The sequence below is a fragment of the Macrobrachium rosenbergii genome, chromosome 37 (genome assembly GCF_040412425.1).
Source record: "Macrobrachium rosenbergii isolate ZJJX-2024 chromosome 37, ASM4041242v1, whole genome shotgun sequence".
Lineage (NCBI taxonomy): Eukaryota > Metazoa > Arthropoda > Malacostraca > Decapoda > Palaemonidae > Macrobrachium > Macrobrachium rosenbergii.
In genome coordinates, this window is record NC_089777.1 from 11,596,627 (window position 1) to 11,612,324 (window position 15,698).

The following is a 15,698-nucleotide window of genomic DNA, read 5'->3' on the forward strand; positions in this document are numbered from 1 at the left end:
GAATAAGATACCCAACAACAAAGGCAAGGTGTTGAGTGAATAAGATACCCAGCAAAACAGGCAAGGTGTTGAGTGAATAAGATACCCAACAACAAAGGCAAGGTGTTGAGTGAATAAGAGACCCAACGACAAAGGCAAGGTGTTGAGTGAATAAGAGACCCAACGGCAAAGGCAAGGTGTTGAGTGAATAAAGACCCAACAACAAAGGCAAGGTGTTGAGTGAATAAAGAGACCCAACGGCAAAGGCAAGGTGTTGAGTGAATAAGAGACCCAACAACAAAGGCAAGGTGTTGAGTGAATAAGAGACCCAAAACAAAGGCAAGGTGTTGAGTGAATAAGATACCCAACAACAAAGGCAAGGTGTTGAGTGAATAAAAGACCAACGACAAAGGCAAGGTGTTGAGTGAATAAGATACCCAACAACAAAGGCAAGGTGTTGAGTGAATAAGATACCCAGCAAAACAGGCAAGGTGTTGAGTGAATAAGATACCCAACAACAAAGGCAAGGTGTTGAGTGAATAAGAGACCCAACGACAAAGGCAAGGTGTTGAGTGAATAAGAGACCCAACGGCAAAGGCAAGGTGTTGAGTGAATAAGATACCCAACAACAAAGGCAAGGTGTTGAGTGAATAAGAGACCCAACAGCAAAGGCAAGGTGTTGAGTGAATAAGATACCCAACAACAAAGGCAAGGTGTTGAGTGAATAAGAGACCCAACGACAAAGGCAAGGTGTTGAGTGAATAAGATACCCAACAACAAAGGCAAGGTGTTGAGTGAATAAGATACCCAACAACAAAGGCAAGGTGTTGAGTGAATAAAAACCCAACGACAAAGGCAAGGTGTTGAGTGAATAAATACCCAACAACAAAGGCAAGGTGTTGGGTGAATAAAAGGCCCCATGGTAAAGCAAGGTGTTGAGTGAATAAGATACCCAACAACAAAGGCAAGTTGTTGAGTGAATGTAAGAACCAACAGCAAAGGCAAGGTGTTGAGTGAATAAAAGACCCAACAGCAAAGGCAAGGTGTTGAGTGAATAAGATACCCAACAGCAAAGGCAAGGTGTTGAGTGAATATAAGGCTCAGCAGTAAAGGCAAGGTGTTGAATGAATAAAAGACCCAGCGGCAAAGGCAAGGTGTTGAGTGAATAAGATACCCAACAACAAAGGCAAGGTGTTGAGTGAATAAAAGACCCAGAGGCAAAGGCAAGGTGTTGGGTGAATAAAAGGCCCAGTGGTAAAGGCAAGGTGTTGAATGAATAAAAGACCCAGTGGCAAAGGCAAGGTGTTGAATGAATAAAAGACCCAGCGGCAAAGGCAAGGTGTTGGGTGAATAAAAGGTCCAGTGGTAAAGGCAAGGTGTTGAATGAATAAAAGACTCAGCGGCAAACACAAGGTGTTGGGTGAATAAAGGCCCAACAACAAAGGCAAGGTGTTGAATGAATAAAAGACTCAGAGGCAAACGCAAGGTGTTGGGTGAATAAAAGGCCCAGTGGTAAAGGCAAAGTGTTGAATGAATAAAAGACTCAGAAGCAAACGCAAGGTGTTGGGTGAATAAAAGGCCCAGTGGTAAAGGCAAGGTGTTGAATGAATAAAAGACTCAGAGGCAAACGCAAGGTGTTGGGTGAATAAAAGGCCCAGTGGTAAAGGCAAGGTGTTGAATGAATAAAAGACTCAGAGGCAAACGCAAGGTGTTGGATGAATAAAAGGCCCAGTGGTAAAGGCAAAGTGTTGAATGAATAAAAGACTCAGAGGCAAACGCAAGGTGTTGGGTGAATAAAAGGCCCAGTGGTAAAGGCAAGGTGTTGAATGAATAAAAGACTCAGAGGCAAACGCAAGGTGTTGGGTGAATAAAAGGCCCAGTGGCAAAGGAAAGGCGTTGAATGAATAAAAGACTCAGACAGCAAATGCAAGGTGTTGGGTGAATAAAAGAACCAGTGGTAAAGGCAAGGTGTTGAATGAATAAAAGACTCAAAGGCAAACACAAGGTGTTGGGTGAATAAAAGGCCCAGTGGTAAAGGCAAGGTGTTGAATGAATAAAAGACTCAGAGCAAAGGCAAGGTGTTGAGTGAATAAAAGGCCCAGTTGGTAAAGGCAAAGTGTTGAATGAATAAAAGACTCAGAGGCAAACGCAAGGTGTTGGGTGAATAAAAGGCCCAGTGGTAAAGGCAAGGTGTTGAATGAATAAAAGACCCAATGGCAAAGGCAAGGTGTTTAGTGAATAAAGATCCAACAGCAAAGGCAAGGTGTTGAGTGAATAAGTTCAACGGCGAAGGCAAGGTGTTGACTGAATAAAAGGCCCAGTGGTAAAGGCAGGGTGTTGAGTGAATAAGATACCCAACAACAAAGGCAAGGTGTTGAGTGAATAAAGATCCAACAGCAAAGGCAAGGTGTTGAATGAATAAGATACCCAATAACAAAAGCAAGTTGTTGAGTGAATAAAAGACCCAGTGGCAAAGGCAAGCTGTTGGGTGAATAAAAGACCACGTGACAAAGGCAAGGCGTTGTGTGAATAAAAGGTCCAGCGGCAAAGGAAAGGCGTTGAATGAATAAAAGACTCAGTGGCAAACGCAAGGTGATGGGTGAATAAAAGGCCCAGTGGTAAAGGCAAGGTGTTGAATGAATAAAAGACCCAGCAGCAAGGCAAGGTGTCGGGTGAATAAAAGGCCCAGTGGCAAAGGCAAGGTGTTGAATGAATAAAAGACCCAGCAGCAAGGCAAGGTGTTGAATGAATAAAAGACCCAATGGCAAAGGCAAGGTGCTGAGTGAATATGAGGCCCAACTATGTGGATATTTTGATTCTGGCAACCAGCAGACACGGCGTGGATCCAAGATAAGCTCTAATCATGAAACAGAAACGCAAGATGACGTTTAAAATTATCTGGAAACTTTTACTCGAGTTTCTTTGAATAGTTCAGCATTTCCTTCGTCGTCGTCTTCAATACCCACTGCGTACAACTCTGTTAAGTGTTGACGCCGAAGCCTGCATTATACCTTTGCTTCATATCCTCACTCAATTTATTTAAAACACTTTGCAAGTCTTCCTACTGTCTCTCCTCCCAACATTTCTGGACTACACACACACACACACACACACACACACACACACACACACACACACACACACACACACACACACACACACACACACTTCACCTAGGATAATCTTTTTCAGTTTTCTGTAAAAGAAAACTATTGTGCCAGCTTTATCTGTCCGTCCGCCCTCAGATTTTAAAAACTACAGAGGCTAGAGGGCTGCAAATTGGTATGTTGATCATCCACCCTCCAATCATCAAACATACCAAATTGCAGTCCTCTAGCCTCAGTAGTTTTTACTTTATTTATAGTTAAAATTAGCCATAACCGTGCATCTCGCAACAATATAGGACAGGCCACCACCATGGTGTGGTTAAAGTTTCATGGGCCGCGGCTCATACAGCATTATATCGAGACCACTGAAAGATAGATCTATTTTCGGTGGCCTTAATTATACGCTATACAGAAAACTCGATTGCGCTGAAGAAACTTCGGCGCATTTTTTACTTGTTTTTTTTATTATTATTTCTACTTGCTTCAATATCACTTACCTTTTCCATCCTTCTCAATCCATGTTTGGTGTGCAAACAGTTCATCATAAAGAGTTTCAAACTTCTATTTCTATCTTTTGTGTTTGTTACAGAGGTATTCCTGCCAAAGGAGTAAAAAATCAAATATTAACTCTCAAGTACCAAGGAAAGGGAAAATGAGTGTTCCACTCAACCTAACTAATGGTGACAGACTGGTTACAAAAATCATTGATAAAAGAATATTGTAATAAAGTTTAGGTGAACAAAATTGCACTCTATTGAACTAAACATAAAATCTACTTAAAGATATCATGATTGAAAACAGAAACACAAAACTAAAAAAGAAATTACAAAAGTAATAACTGTAAACATCCCCTTTTTCTGCATGTGATTCACTTCTCTTTAACACACTCCCCATCTAGGATTATAGAGCTCCTTTACATTTTAATTTCAAAAATACTATGACTTTATATGAAAAAGAACTCCTAACGTAAGTTTCACAGGCGGCTTCACGAGGCCTTGTTTTTGTACAGATACCGCGTTTTTACAAGCCAGTCCATCTCAGTGCAGGTCCCAAGCCCGGATAAATGGGGAGGGTAGGCGCCAGGAAGGGCATCCGGCCATAAAATCCATCAAAAGTTCTAAAACTGAGTTTCCATCGGCGTTAACAACCTGGGCAGGTATAGCTGCATTAACCTCACAAATTTCACTCACCGTGTCTGAGGTAGTATCACAAAAGTCAAGACTGTGGATCACTCCTTTTGACATCCTGACACTGACACTTGGAAGAACCTACATCTTTACCAAGGATAACCTCTGCTATAATACCAAGGCACCAGCATAGCCTAAGAACATTATCCTACTTGACTGGAACAAACAAACCCTTCTTTAATGCACAGTTGGACATAAACATTTCACGAACGGTAGTAGAATAACAATGCAAGAAAACCCGGATTTCCATGAAAAAATTAAATTGCTACTAGTACAAAATGTTTCAAATATTCAAGCCCTTACTAGAAACACAGTTCTACCTATCAGAAAGGAAAGAGTCATTAAGTTATAGATATTAGTTTCATCACCAAACAAATATTAAGGGTCTAGAATTGATACAAGATTCAATTTCATTGAGAATAGTCTCCAGTTCTCATCTCGAAAAACAATTATATTCATACTGAAGAGTTTTCATGAGATTATATTTAACAGCACTAATCAGACATTCCCACCAACCTCCCCACATGGGGACAGTCACTGTGAATTTCCATTGCGTGGGTGAACCAAAATATTCCTAAATCTTGACTAGCCACATAAATAATGGTCCTGACATTATCTGTAAATGCTTAAATAGGAATAGCAAGCAAGCAAGCAAACAACAGGGACATGGAACACTCTGTAACGGATAAAAATCAAACCACAACGTAGGTTTACAACAAAATGTGCAAAGCCTTGAAGCAGAATCAATGCAAAGCATGAGCCCAGTAGCCTACACCAATGGCAGTAATAAGGATGGGAATCTTCATGCTTAGTTCATGTAAGGGTTCAACTGGCTATTTGTACAGTACATCAAAGAATCATGATTGTCACGTGCAACACCCTCGCTGCAAGCTATCATGACTGTCACATGCAACACCACTGCTGCAAGCTACCCTGCCCAGATAGACATTGACACCCTAGGCTTCATCAAGTTACAAAAATTACATCAGGATGTATGCTGTAAATACCACACCACGCTTATTTTACATCTTATTTTTATCTTATTTTATATAAGTTAGTGGGTCTGGGGTAATCCAGTGTCCTTGGTCAGGTTAGCTTAGGTTAGGTTAGCTTGGGTTAGGTTAGGTGCCCCAGTGGCAAGATGCTCCCTCCCACCCCTTCTGGCCAGCTGGGACCTATCTCCTAAGCTAAGTCAGATTAGGTTAGTTGGCATACATACCCATAAGAGCCTTTGCTACACATTTGTGGCTTTTTTTTTCTGATAGTTGCTGATTAAACAAAAACCATATCATTTTCAGACTGTTTACCTTGTGATAATTGACTTTTTCACCATTTCTGTTGGTGCAATTCACTCATGTTGGGTTTTCCCTTACAAAAATACCAGTTTCCAACTAGGGATCTACCGAATTTAAAAGATATATGGGCAGGTGAATTGGGTTAGATTCTGCATCAGTCCATCTTTAGGCTATAGACATTCTTTGCTTTACATGAGGTGTCCATGAATGGCTATATTGTTATTCATATGCTTTTAGCTTGTTTATGCCTTACATGAGAACATGCAAAAATATATACATTAAAAGTTCAATCAATTATATATAAAATATATTTATATACATATAAACTTTCTTTCAACACTTCTATTCTCAAAGAACATATATTAGTGCAATCATTCTGAGATAATATTATTTTCAATTTCAACATAATTGCAGGCTAGCAAGCTAGGTTATTACCAGCTATTCTATATCACCAGAAAGTTTAACTATGGTCGACCTAACACTAATCCATATACATTCATTAATCTCCTACCTTATTGGCATAATTTCCTGATCAAAGTGAGCACAAAAGCTAGCCCACAGAACTGAAGGCTAGCAAGCTAAGCCAGCGGTTCTCAACCAGGGGAGAATTTCAGAGTTTCAAGGGGGGAACTGTGACCAGGGACATTTAGTATTCTTTGCATATTATTTGGAATGCACCATTTGAGGCAGACAATTTTGGAAATGGGGGCGAGGAATGACATTCTGACGTATGGTGGAAGGGTGCATGGGCCAGAAAGGTTGAGAACCACTGGCACTGGGCTAAGCCATTACCAGCTATTTAGATATCACTAGATCCTTTAGGTTTGGTCGATCTAACAGCTAATCGATATGCGTTCCATAATCTCCTACCTTATAAGCATAATATCCTGGTGGAAGTGAGCGTAAAAGCCTCTGGGGTACTGAAGATACGACTGCAGTATTATACCGCGCCAACAAATTGTAATGAGCACAATTACCGCTGTCATGACCGAACGCCTTCCCCAAATTCGAACTCGGAATTTAAGAGACAAATGACTGCAAGCACGGATACTTCACCTAGATACAGCTTCGTTATGCAAAAAAGAAATTTAACCCATTCGAGTGATCAACGGCCAGGCTGATCCATTAATACATAATCCATTCGTTAATCAATTCAACTGGCATCTTCAGGTTATACTTCTTTGAGATCCTCCTGAGAGAGAGAGAGAGAGAGAGAGAGAGAGAGAGAGAGAGAGAGAGAGAGAGAGAGAGAGAGAGAGAGAGTAAATATTGTACCTGTTAGTCCAGTAGATCTTAAACTTTTTTGCCTTGCGCCCCCCTCTGCATTATGTATAGATCCCACGCCCCCCTACCCCTGAAATTTTTGCCAACTATAATCTATAAACAATATGTTGTCTACTTGTATGCTATTATACTTATCATAACAATAAAAGGCAATTCATAAACAAGATTTGAAATTAAAATTTACTTATATTTTGAAATTTTGGCATGTTTTGAGATAATAATTAGAAAATATATGGAAGCAGTGATAACGTTTTTGGCAATTTTGTAATTAACATCACAAATTAAAAAAAATAATAGGCACCATCTGGCAACTCTGCTTAAGAATCACTGTGTTAGTCAGTCGACTGTTACTAGACGTAATGAGGATAATCAAGGTCATCGAGCTTTCAGTGTCGCCTCTAAAAAGACTTGCTGAAAACAGGAAGGCGGACATTTTCTGACGCCACCCGGGGGCATCATGTCAAGATTAGCGAACCCAACATCTCCATGTCAGGGGCAGAGAACCCAATGATTCCCATGTAAAGAATGGCCAACCCTTTCCGGTCAGAACTCCATGAAACAGTGATTCATCTACGCTGTTTCGCCGTGTTTAGTGCTAGCCCTTTGGGGGGTCAAATGTATTTCGCCGTCTTTAGTACTAGCCCCTGGGGAGTCAAATGTATTTCGCCGTCTTTAGTACTAGCCCCTGGGGAATCAAATGTATTTCGCCTTGTTTAGTACTAGCCCCTGGGGGGGTCAAATGCCTGGTACCGAAGTGTTCATGTCTAGAACATTGAACCCGATTATTCCCATGTAGAGAATAACGAACCCAATAATCTTGTAAAAAAAAAAAATAGCGAACCCTGCTGCGAGAGGGTTCGCTAATTTGACATGATCCCACGGGGGGGGGGATGTGTGATATGCAACAATTAATATATATAATATATATACAGTGAAGGACATTTGGCGGAAATTACAGAAATGCTTACGATTAAACCCGTCAGCAAAGACTAACATTATTGACCCCTGACAAGCCGTGTTTGCAATTTTAACGGTAAACCGACTGCGATAAGGTGCGAGAAACACCATGAGCAAGACTGTGGTCACCAGGGTCGTAAGCATTTTGCTCGAGGGCAACTCGAGGTGAATAGCGAATGAAATGGTGAATGATGAAGGAAGCATGTGGATAACGAATAACGTCGGTGGACAATGATGGCGCAACTGTGCCGTCACTCAAAATATGTTGCGTTTGTGATGCCTTCTGCTTCCAAGCGCAGGAAAGGCAGAGAGGTCTGCACGATTTAGAAGTGTTCATATTAGTGAGGTTTCTTTCGAATCTGGTAAATACATCCATAGAGTCTACGGAAACTCTTGTAGACTCAATTTTTTCCAACTTAGAATCTGATCGAGGCCATAACTCTTACAAGAAGCTTTTGCTTCGGTCGGGAAGTGTAAAGTCTTTAAAAACGATAACGCAAAATAGAACTTAATTTTTCATTACAAATTTACCCACCACTCTTCTTAATAATAAAATGTGTTACTCAAGAAGGGTATTCAGTTGCAACCAGACACACACAAAAGTAGTAGCATCAAGAGAGGTATAATGTTACGGCGTAATATAAATTCCAATAAAACTTTAAAGAAAAACCCCACACACACCGCTCGTCTCACGTTACCTCAGAGCTAACTCTCAAGGGTTAGTTAATTCTGACCTTACCGAGGCTAGTTTACTGTTAAAATTGCGAAAACAGCTTCTCAGGGGTCAGTAATTACAATCTCTGCCCTAGGGAGCAATCGAAAGCATTTCTCAAATAACTTCCAAATGTTCTATTTTTGCGTTATCATTTTGAAAGACTTTACACTTCTCGACCTAAGTAAAAGCTTCTTGTAAGAGTTATGGCCTCGATCAGATTCTTCATTAAAAACACTTGTAATAGTTCACAATTATATATATATATATATATATATATATATATATATATATATATATATATATATATACATACATACAAAACATACACATATATAAATATATATATATATATATATATATATATATATATATATATATATATAAATATATACACAAATACATATATATATATAAATATATAAATATATATATATATATATATATATATATATATATATATATATATATATCAATAATATCAATCTGTCTATCTGTATGTAGTTGTTTATTCTTATCAACCTAACTATCTATCTATCTATTTATATGGTTGTCTATTCTTAAATATACACAAATACATACAATATGTAATCTACAATTTGGTAAGGCCACATCTAATTTAGCTTAATCAAGCTTAACGGAAGATCTTCCCAGTTGACATGTGCGTAGAATGGGGAGGGGGAGGGGGCATATCCTGTCCCGATGAGAGAGTACAGAAGCTGTCCACTCTTCGGGGCCTAATACGAAACAGATACGAAGGGACGAAAAAGAAGCTCCCAGTGTCCATGGGGTCAATGCCTTCAGTGTCCCAATGAAATAAAAAGGTCATAAGCTGTACAGACTTCATGATAACAATCACAGGGACGTCCAGGAAAGGACATCAGTACATATAATTGCAACCAAACTCCGAGGAGAAAATTTAGCATAAGGGAAATTAAATGCAATTTATATAAACACAATTAGATAAACATTGATGAACTACGTTGTATTTTTTCCTAGGTCCCTATTACACTCTACTTTGTTGGTTTCTAACACAAACTTTTGTAATCAATAAAGACCTCAACATGCGTCCATGCGCTTTCGTTCGTATGTTTGTAAACTAATACCATTAATGGAAGCATACGTACGCCTCTCTTCGTATGGTGCACCAGTACGATCTTCTTTTGCCTCACACCGGCACAAGCTGACAGTATACGCTGTCATTTGCCGGTATCAGGTATATTAGTACTCAGGCTTTTGCCGAAATACTGGTACAATGGGTAGTAAGCGCAGTTCTATGACAAGTCGCAGTTACGGGAATACATACATTTCACCTGGAGACATGTATAACAGACAATTGTATTTATTTCTTCATTACACTGCGGATTAGTTTCTAACTGACATTCCAGATGCAGGTTCATTAGCATTAATATTATTCTCATAATTACTGTCGCTGTTTTATAAATAAAAATGCTTTTATTTTATAATTTTACTAGACAAGTTGGTTCTTCAGCAAGCACTAACCAGAAAAAAAATCTTCGTCGAAAGCAGAAGAAATGAGTAAACTACAGATTAAATAATAATAATAATAATAATAATAATAATAATAATAATAATAATAATAATAATAATAAGAAGAAGAAGAAGAAGAAGAAGAAGAAGAAGAAGAAGAAGAAGAAGAAGAAGAAGAAATGAGTAAACCCCAAATTAAATAATAATAATAATAATAATAATAATAATAATAATAATAATAATAAGAAGAAGAAGAAGAAGAAGAAGAAGAAGAAGAAGAAGAAGAAGAAGAAGAAGAAGAAGAAGAAGAAGAAGAAGAAGAAATGAGTAAACCCAAATTTAAATAATAATAATAATAATAATAATAATAATAATAATAATAATAATAATAATAATAAGAAGAAGAAGAAGAAGAAGAAGAAGAAGAACCAAACGACGAACAATTAAATCCAACGCATACCTGACACTTGTGACGTCAGATCCCAGGTATTTACTTTTGAACGGATAGTGGGGTCCCAAGGGGTGAGTGCCAGGACCCCTTTACCTTCAGCCAAGAATCTCCTAACAAAGAATCCAGCAGGACCCTTAAAGGGAGTCCCTAGGGGACCCCTTAACCCCTACCCCTAATTCTTATGCCTGTGTTGTAAGATCCCCTCCCCCAAACCCACAACCCCGACCCGCAATACCCGCCCACCCACCTGCACACCTCGATTTCATCAAGGGAATGTTGATTTACCAGATAAAGAATAGGCTTCTTCCACATCGAATGGCTCCTTCTAATAGTTTATATTTTCCTCAGTATGAACAGCATAGGGCCATTATGTTGCCTATTACTTAGTACGTCTTTATAATATAAATAAAATTGCTTAAATGTTCATTTTGTTACATCAAATACAAAGTGTCTTTATAGTGCAAATAGTTGGAAACTCCCATCCATTTATTTATACAGAACCATTCACATATTCTAAAGAAACAGGGTTCTCTTTCGCAAGGAACAATTTAGACTATTTTCTCGCTATCTGTGGTTCCAAAGAATAAGGAAAGGAATAGTTTTTTGTTTTGTTTTAATAAGGATTAAAATTCCTTGAGCCTGGGAAGTCGTGACGTCATCTTGGAGGATGAATACCTGTCTTTCTCCTTTTTTCATTTGTTCTCCCCTTTCTTTGTTATTATGTTTTTCTTTTGTGTTTTATTCTCATGTTTCAAGGTCTCCGTCGAGTATGATGCTGGTATTCACCAATTATTATTATTATTATTATTATTATTATTATTATTATTATTATTATTATTGTGTAGAACCCTCAATGTCGAGAATAGGAGTAATTTTGGATAAGGTCCACAATAAAGTCTCATATTATACCATTAATACATTATTGTGGACTTTATACAAACTTATTATTATTATTATAATGAAAATGAAGTTTATTAAAGATGATGACGATGACGATAGTGAAAATGTTAATGGTGACTAATGACAGTGACAGTAATGATGACAATGGTAACTGACGATAGTGAGGTTGACGACGATGATGAAGTAATAACATCAATGACGTTCATATGGAATACGATGACGAAAAGAATTCCAATCATGCTTTTCAATATTTAACCAATTTAGTTTTCCACTTGCGACAGCGCACTGAACTATGCATATAGCATATTGATAAAGTTACCACAAATTTAAATTTCTCTCTCTCTCTCTCTCTCTCTCTCTCTCTCTCTCTCTCTCTCTCTCTCTCTCTCTCTCTCTCTCTCTCTCCATACATGTGCACTTTGGCACTAAGTAAATTTGCCATCATAATCGGTAATCCTAATATTAAGAGTTCATTCCAGGATTTGCAATGGAACTGGAACTGGAACTGGAATATAGAATTTAGGCCAAAGGCCAAACACTGGGACTTACGAGGTCATTTAGCGCTGAAACGGAAATTGACAGTAAGAAGGTTTGAAAGGTGTAACAGGAGGAAAACCTCACCGTTGCACTATGGAAAGGAAGATGGAAGAAAGAGAATATAGACAGAGGTGCAGTAAAAGGAATGAGAGGGGTTGCGGCTAGGGGCCGAAGGGACGCTGCAAAGAACCTTACGTAATGCCTACAGTACACGCGTGAGGTGCACTGACGGCACTAACCCCCTACGGGGTGGGTTTTGCAATGTCCTTTCCATCTGCTCTTCCTGACTTATTACCTTCACATCTCGAAGAGGTTTAGAATTCTATTGGAGTATTCAGAATTTCACAGTGTTAAGTAACTCAGCCCCTTCCAAAATACATTCATGAAGTGAAAGTTAAATATTCTGGACCATATAATAATATTCTTAATGATAATCATAGTGATAGTAGTGATGAGTGAATTTTGGCATCAGTCTACTCCCAAGATTTGGTAATGTATCTCCTTTTATTATTCCTAATTTTTTTTTTCCAAAATAAAATAACATTTGATAAAAGAAAACCTATAACTGGCCTTTTGGGGTGATTTTGGGGTGAGGTCACTACATACCCCCTTGCCTTCCTCTACCCTGGAAGCGACCCACAGCACTCAGCTATCCACCAGATGCATCCATCACTGCTTCAGTGAAAAGAAGCATTATTTTTTTTTCCAAGCAACGGGCCTAAGTCGTTTATCCCATGGTGGGATCGATCCACGGTTTCACTCTGGTGAGGAAAAGATCAGTAACCCACTGATTCATGGGTCTCAATCGACAAGTACGTGAGGAAATTGAGATGGAGGAATATGGTCACTTTTCCTTTTTAGTTTTCTGTAAAAGAAAACTTGTTCCGACTTTGTCTGTCCGTCCGCACTTTTTCTGTCAGCCCTCAGATCTTAAAAACTACTGAGGCTAGAGGGCTGCAAATTGGTATGTTGATCATCCACCCTCCAATCATCAAACATACCAAATTGCAGCCCTCCAGCCTCAGTAGTTTTTCTTTTATTTAAGGTTAAAGTTTGTCATAATCGTGCTTCTGGCAACGATATAGGCTAGGCCACCAACGGACCGTGATGAAAGCTTCATGGGCCGCGGCTCATACAGCATTATACCGAGACCACCGAAAGACAGATCTGTTGTACAGAAAACTCGATTGCACCGAAGAAACTTCGGCGCATTTTTTACTTGTTTATATTCATTTTCAAGTCCTGTAATCTTTGATTCAAGTTCCTTCTGTCAATTTCCTGAACACGGTACATTTCCCCAAATCCCATTAACACAATAACCCAACCCAACCCACATTCTCTCGCGCAGATATCAGCAATAATAATATGAAGAGAACGGTGTAAAATATAGAATTTAGGTCAAAGGCCAAGCGCTGGGCCCTGCGAGGTCATTAGGCGCTGTAACGGAAATTAACAAGGAAAAGGTTGAAAGGCGTTACAGGAGAAAAACATCAGAGTTGCACCATGAATCAATTGTTATGAAAGAGTGGAAAGTAAGATGGAAGAAAGGGATTATGAACGGAGGTACCGTAAAAAGAATGAAAGGGGTTGCAGCTAAGAACCTTGAGTAATGCCTACAGTGCACCGTGTAAGTGCACTGATGGCTCTAACTCCTCACGGGGATAATAATACTGATGACAGGGGCCAAAGGCGTTTCAGAAATGCAAGGATGTGAAGCACAATTAGGTAAACTCTATTATTATTATTATTATTATTATTATTATTATTATTATTATTATTATTATTATTATTATTATTATTATTATTATTCAAACTGAAAAGACGAGAAACCTCAATGGAAAATTAACCAATGTCTCGACAAAATGAAGTTCTGTCCCTTAATGTAATAATAATAATAATAATAATAATAATAATAATAATAAATACTCAGGGTAGCATGAACCTTGAAATGAAGAAACAAAGCCACAGTTTTGTGGGTACATATATATTTAAAATAAGTCTCTGTATAGATATATTTTCAAATATATTTGTACCCATACACAACTGCAGTTGCGTTAATAATAATAATAATAATAATAATAATCCAATAATAAAAAATAATAATAAAATAATAATAATAATAATAATAACACTGAATAATAATAATAATAATAATAATAATAATAATAATAATAATACCGGGAATATTCAGGTGCACTAATACATTGCCCGGGGTATAATAAAAAATTTATGAAGCCTGCTTAATCTAGCAAATAAATGCAGCAAAGAGAAGTGTTTTCCTCTTGTTTAAGGGACGCCATGGCGACCAATTGGTCACAAAAATTTCCGTTCCAAATTTAGAGAATTATTGTACATTAAATTTCATATTGGAAAAATTTGTTAAGTCATACAATTGAATAAAATTTGATGACTTTACCAAGGTGAAAGGCCGGGGAAGTGTAAAAATAACACGACCCATAAACACGAAACTCTTCAGAGTTTAGGAAAGTAATATTGATAGACTATAAAAAAAATTTACAGCTGACACAAAACAAGAGATTTTGGGATAAATGTAAAGGAAATATTAATATTTAAAAGATATCTAAGTATTCGAATGATATAATTCAAATACCTCAGAATCGTGAAAAAACAATGAACGTAATATTACATACACATTCATTCTCTCTCTCTCTCTCCAGATTTGGCATATATGATATAGTGTCTATATATAATGTATATGTGTACATATAATAAACTATATATATATATATATATATATATATATATATATATATATATATATATATATATATATATATATATATATATATATATATATATATATCTCACATATACCAACCCTGGATAACTAACGTAAAACAGCTCTCAATATCCACAGAATCATGTTACGAAGGACGAATTTCTGCCTCCCGTTTCCTGTCGCTATTCTGGAAGAGCAGTAGAAGGCCGGGTTCATGACGAGTTCCATAACACGCCTGAGCAAAACGATCCTGTTTTTATGGTCGTTTCGTGATGTAAACAACGAGCACCCATCCGTTAGAGAGCTGCTCTTACGAGTCATTTGCTATTTCTGCTAACTTCGGCGAAGTCGGCTTGCGGAGAGTATAAAAATCAAAGGTTAGATTTAATTTGAAATACCTCCAGGGCTGTGTCACTGGTGCGAGTGCTCATTATGAACAATTCAGCGGCTGTTTTCAAGAACCCTAAAAACAGTTTTACTTAATTTTCCAAGCGTTTGCTTTGTGCGTATTTTATAATAAACATTGAAGGGAATCCTAAAAATTGTTTTCCTTAATTTCAAGTGTTTACGTATTTTATACTAAATATTTAAGGGAATCGTAAGATTAGTTTTACTTAATTTTCCAAGTGTCTGCGTTGTAAGTATTTTATAATAAAAATTTAAGGGAACCCTAAAATTAGTTTTCCTTAATTTCAAGTGTTTATTTTGTACGTATTTTATCATAAATATTTGAGGGAACCCTAAATATAGTTTTACTTAATTTTCCAAGTGTTTGCGTTGTAAGTATTTCATGATGAAAATTTAAGGGAACCCTAAAAATAGTTTTCCTTACTTTTCCAAGTCTTTACTTTGTACGTATAATAAAGTATTTAAGGGAATCCTAAGATTAATTTTACTTACTTTTCCAAGCGTTTGCATTGTACGTATTTTATGATAAACATTGAAGGGAATCCTAAAAATTGTCTTCCTTAATTTCAAGTGTTTACTTTGTACGTATTTTATAATAAACATTTAAGGGAACCCTAAAAATAGGTTTCCTTAATTCCAAGTATTTACAC

The 15,698-nt window shown here is 37.5% G+C and overlaps 1 protein-coding gene across 1 annotated transcript in view; it reads right to left on the minus strand.

The window, feature by feature from the left end:
- LOC136825298 (glutamate receptor ionotropic, kainate glr-3-like) overlaps window positions 1-15,698 on the minus strand; it is a 105,508-nt gene that overhangs the window by 45,164 nt on the left and 44,646 nt on the right. The window contains exon 3 of the mRNA XM_067081406.1: window positions 3,584-3,683. The gene's annotated coding sequence lies outside the window, so the exon portion shown is untranslated. The remainder of the gene's footprint in view (window positions 1-3,583; window positions 3,684-15,698) is intronic.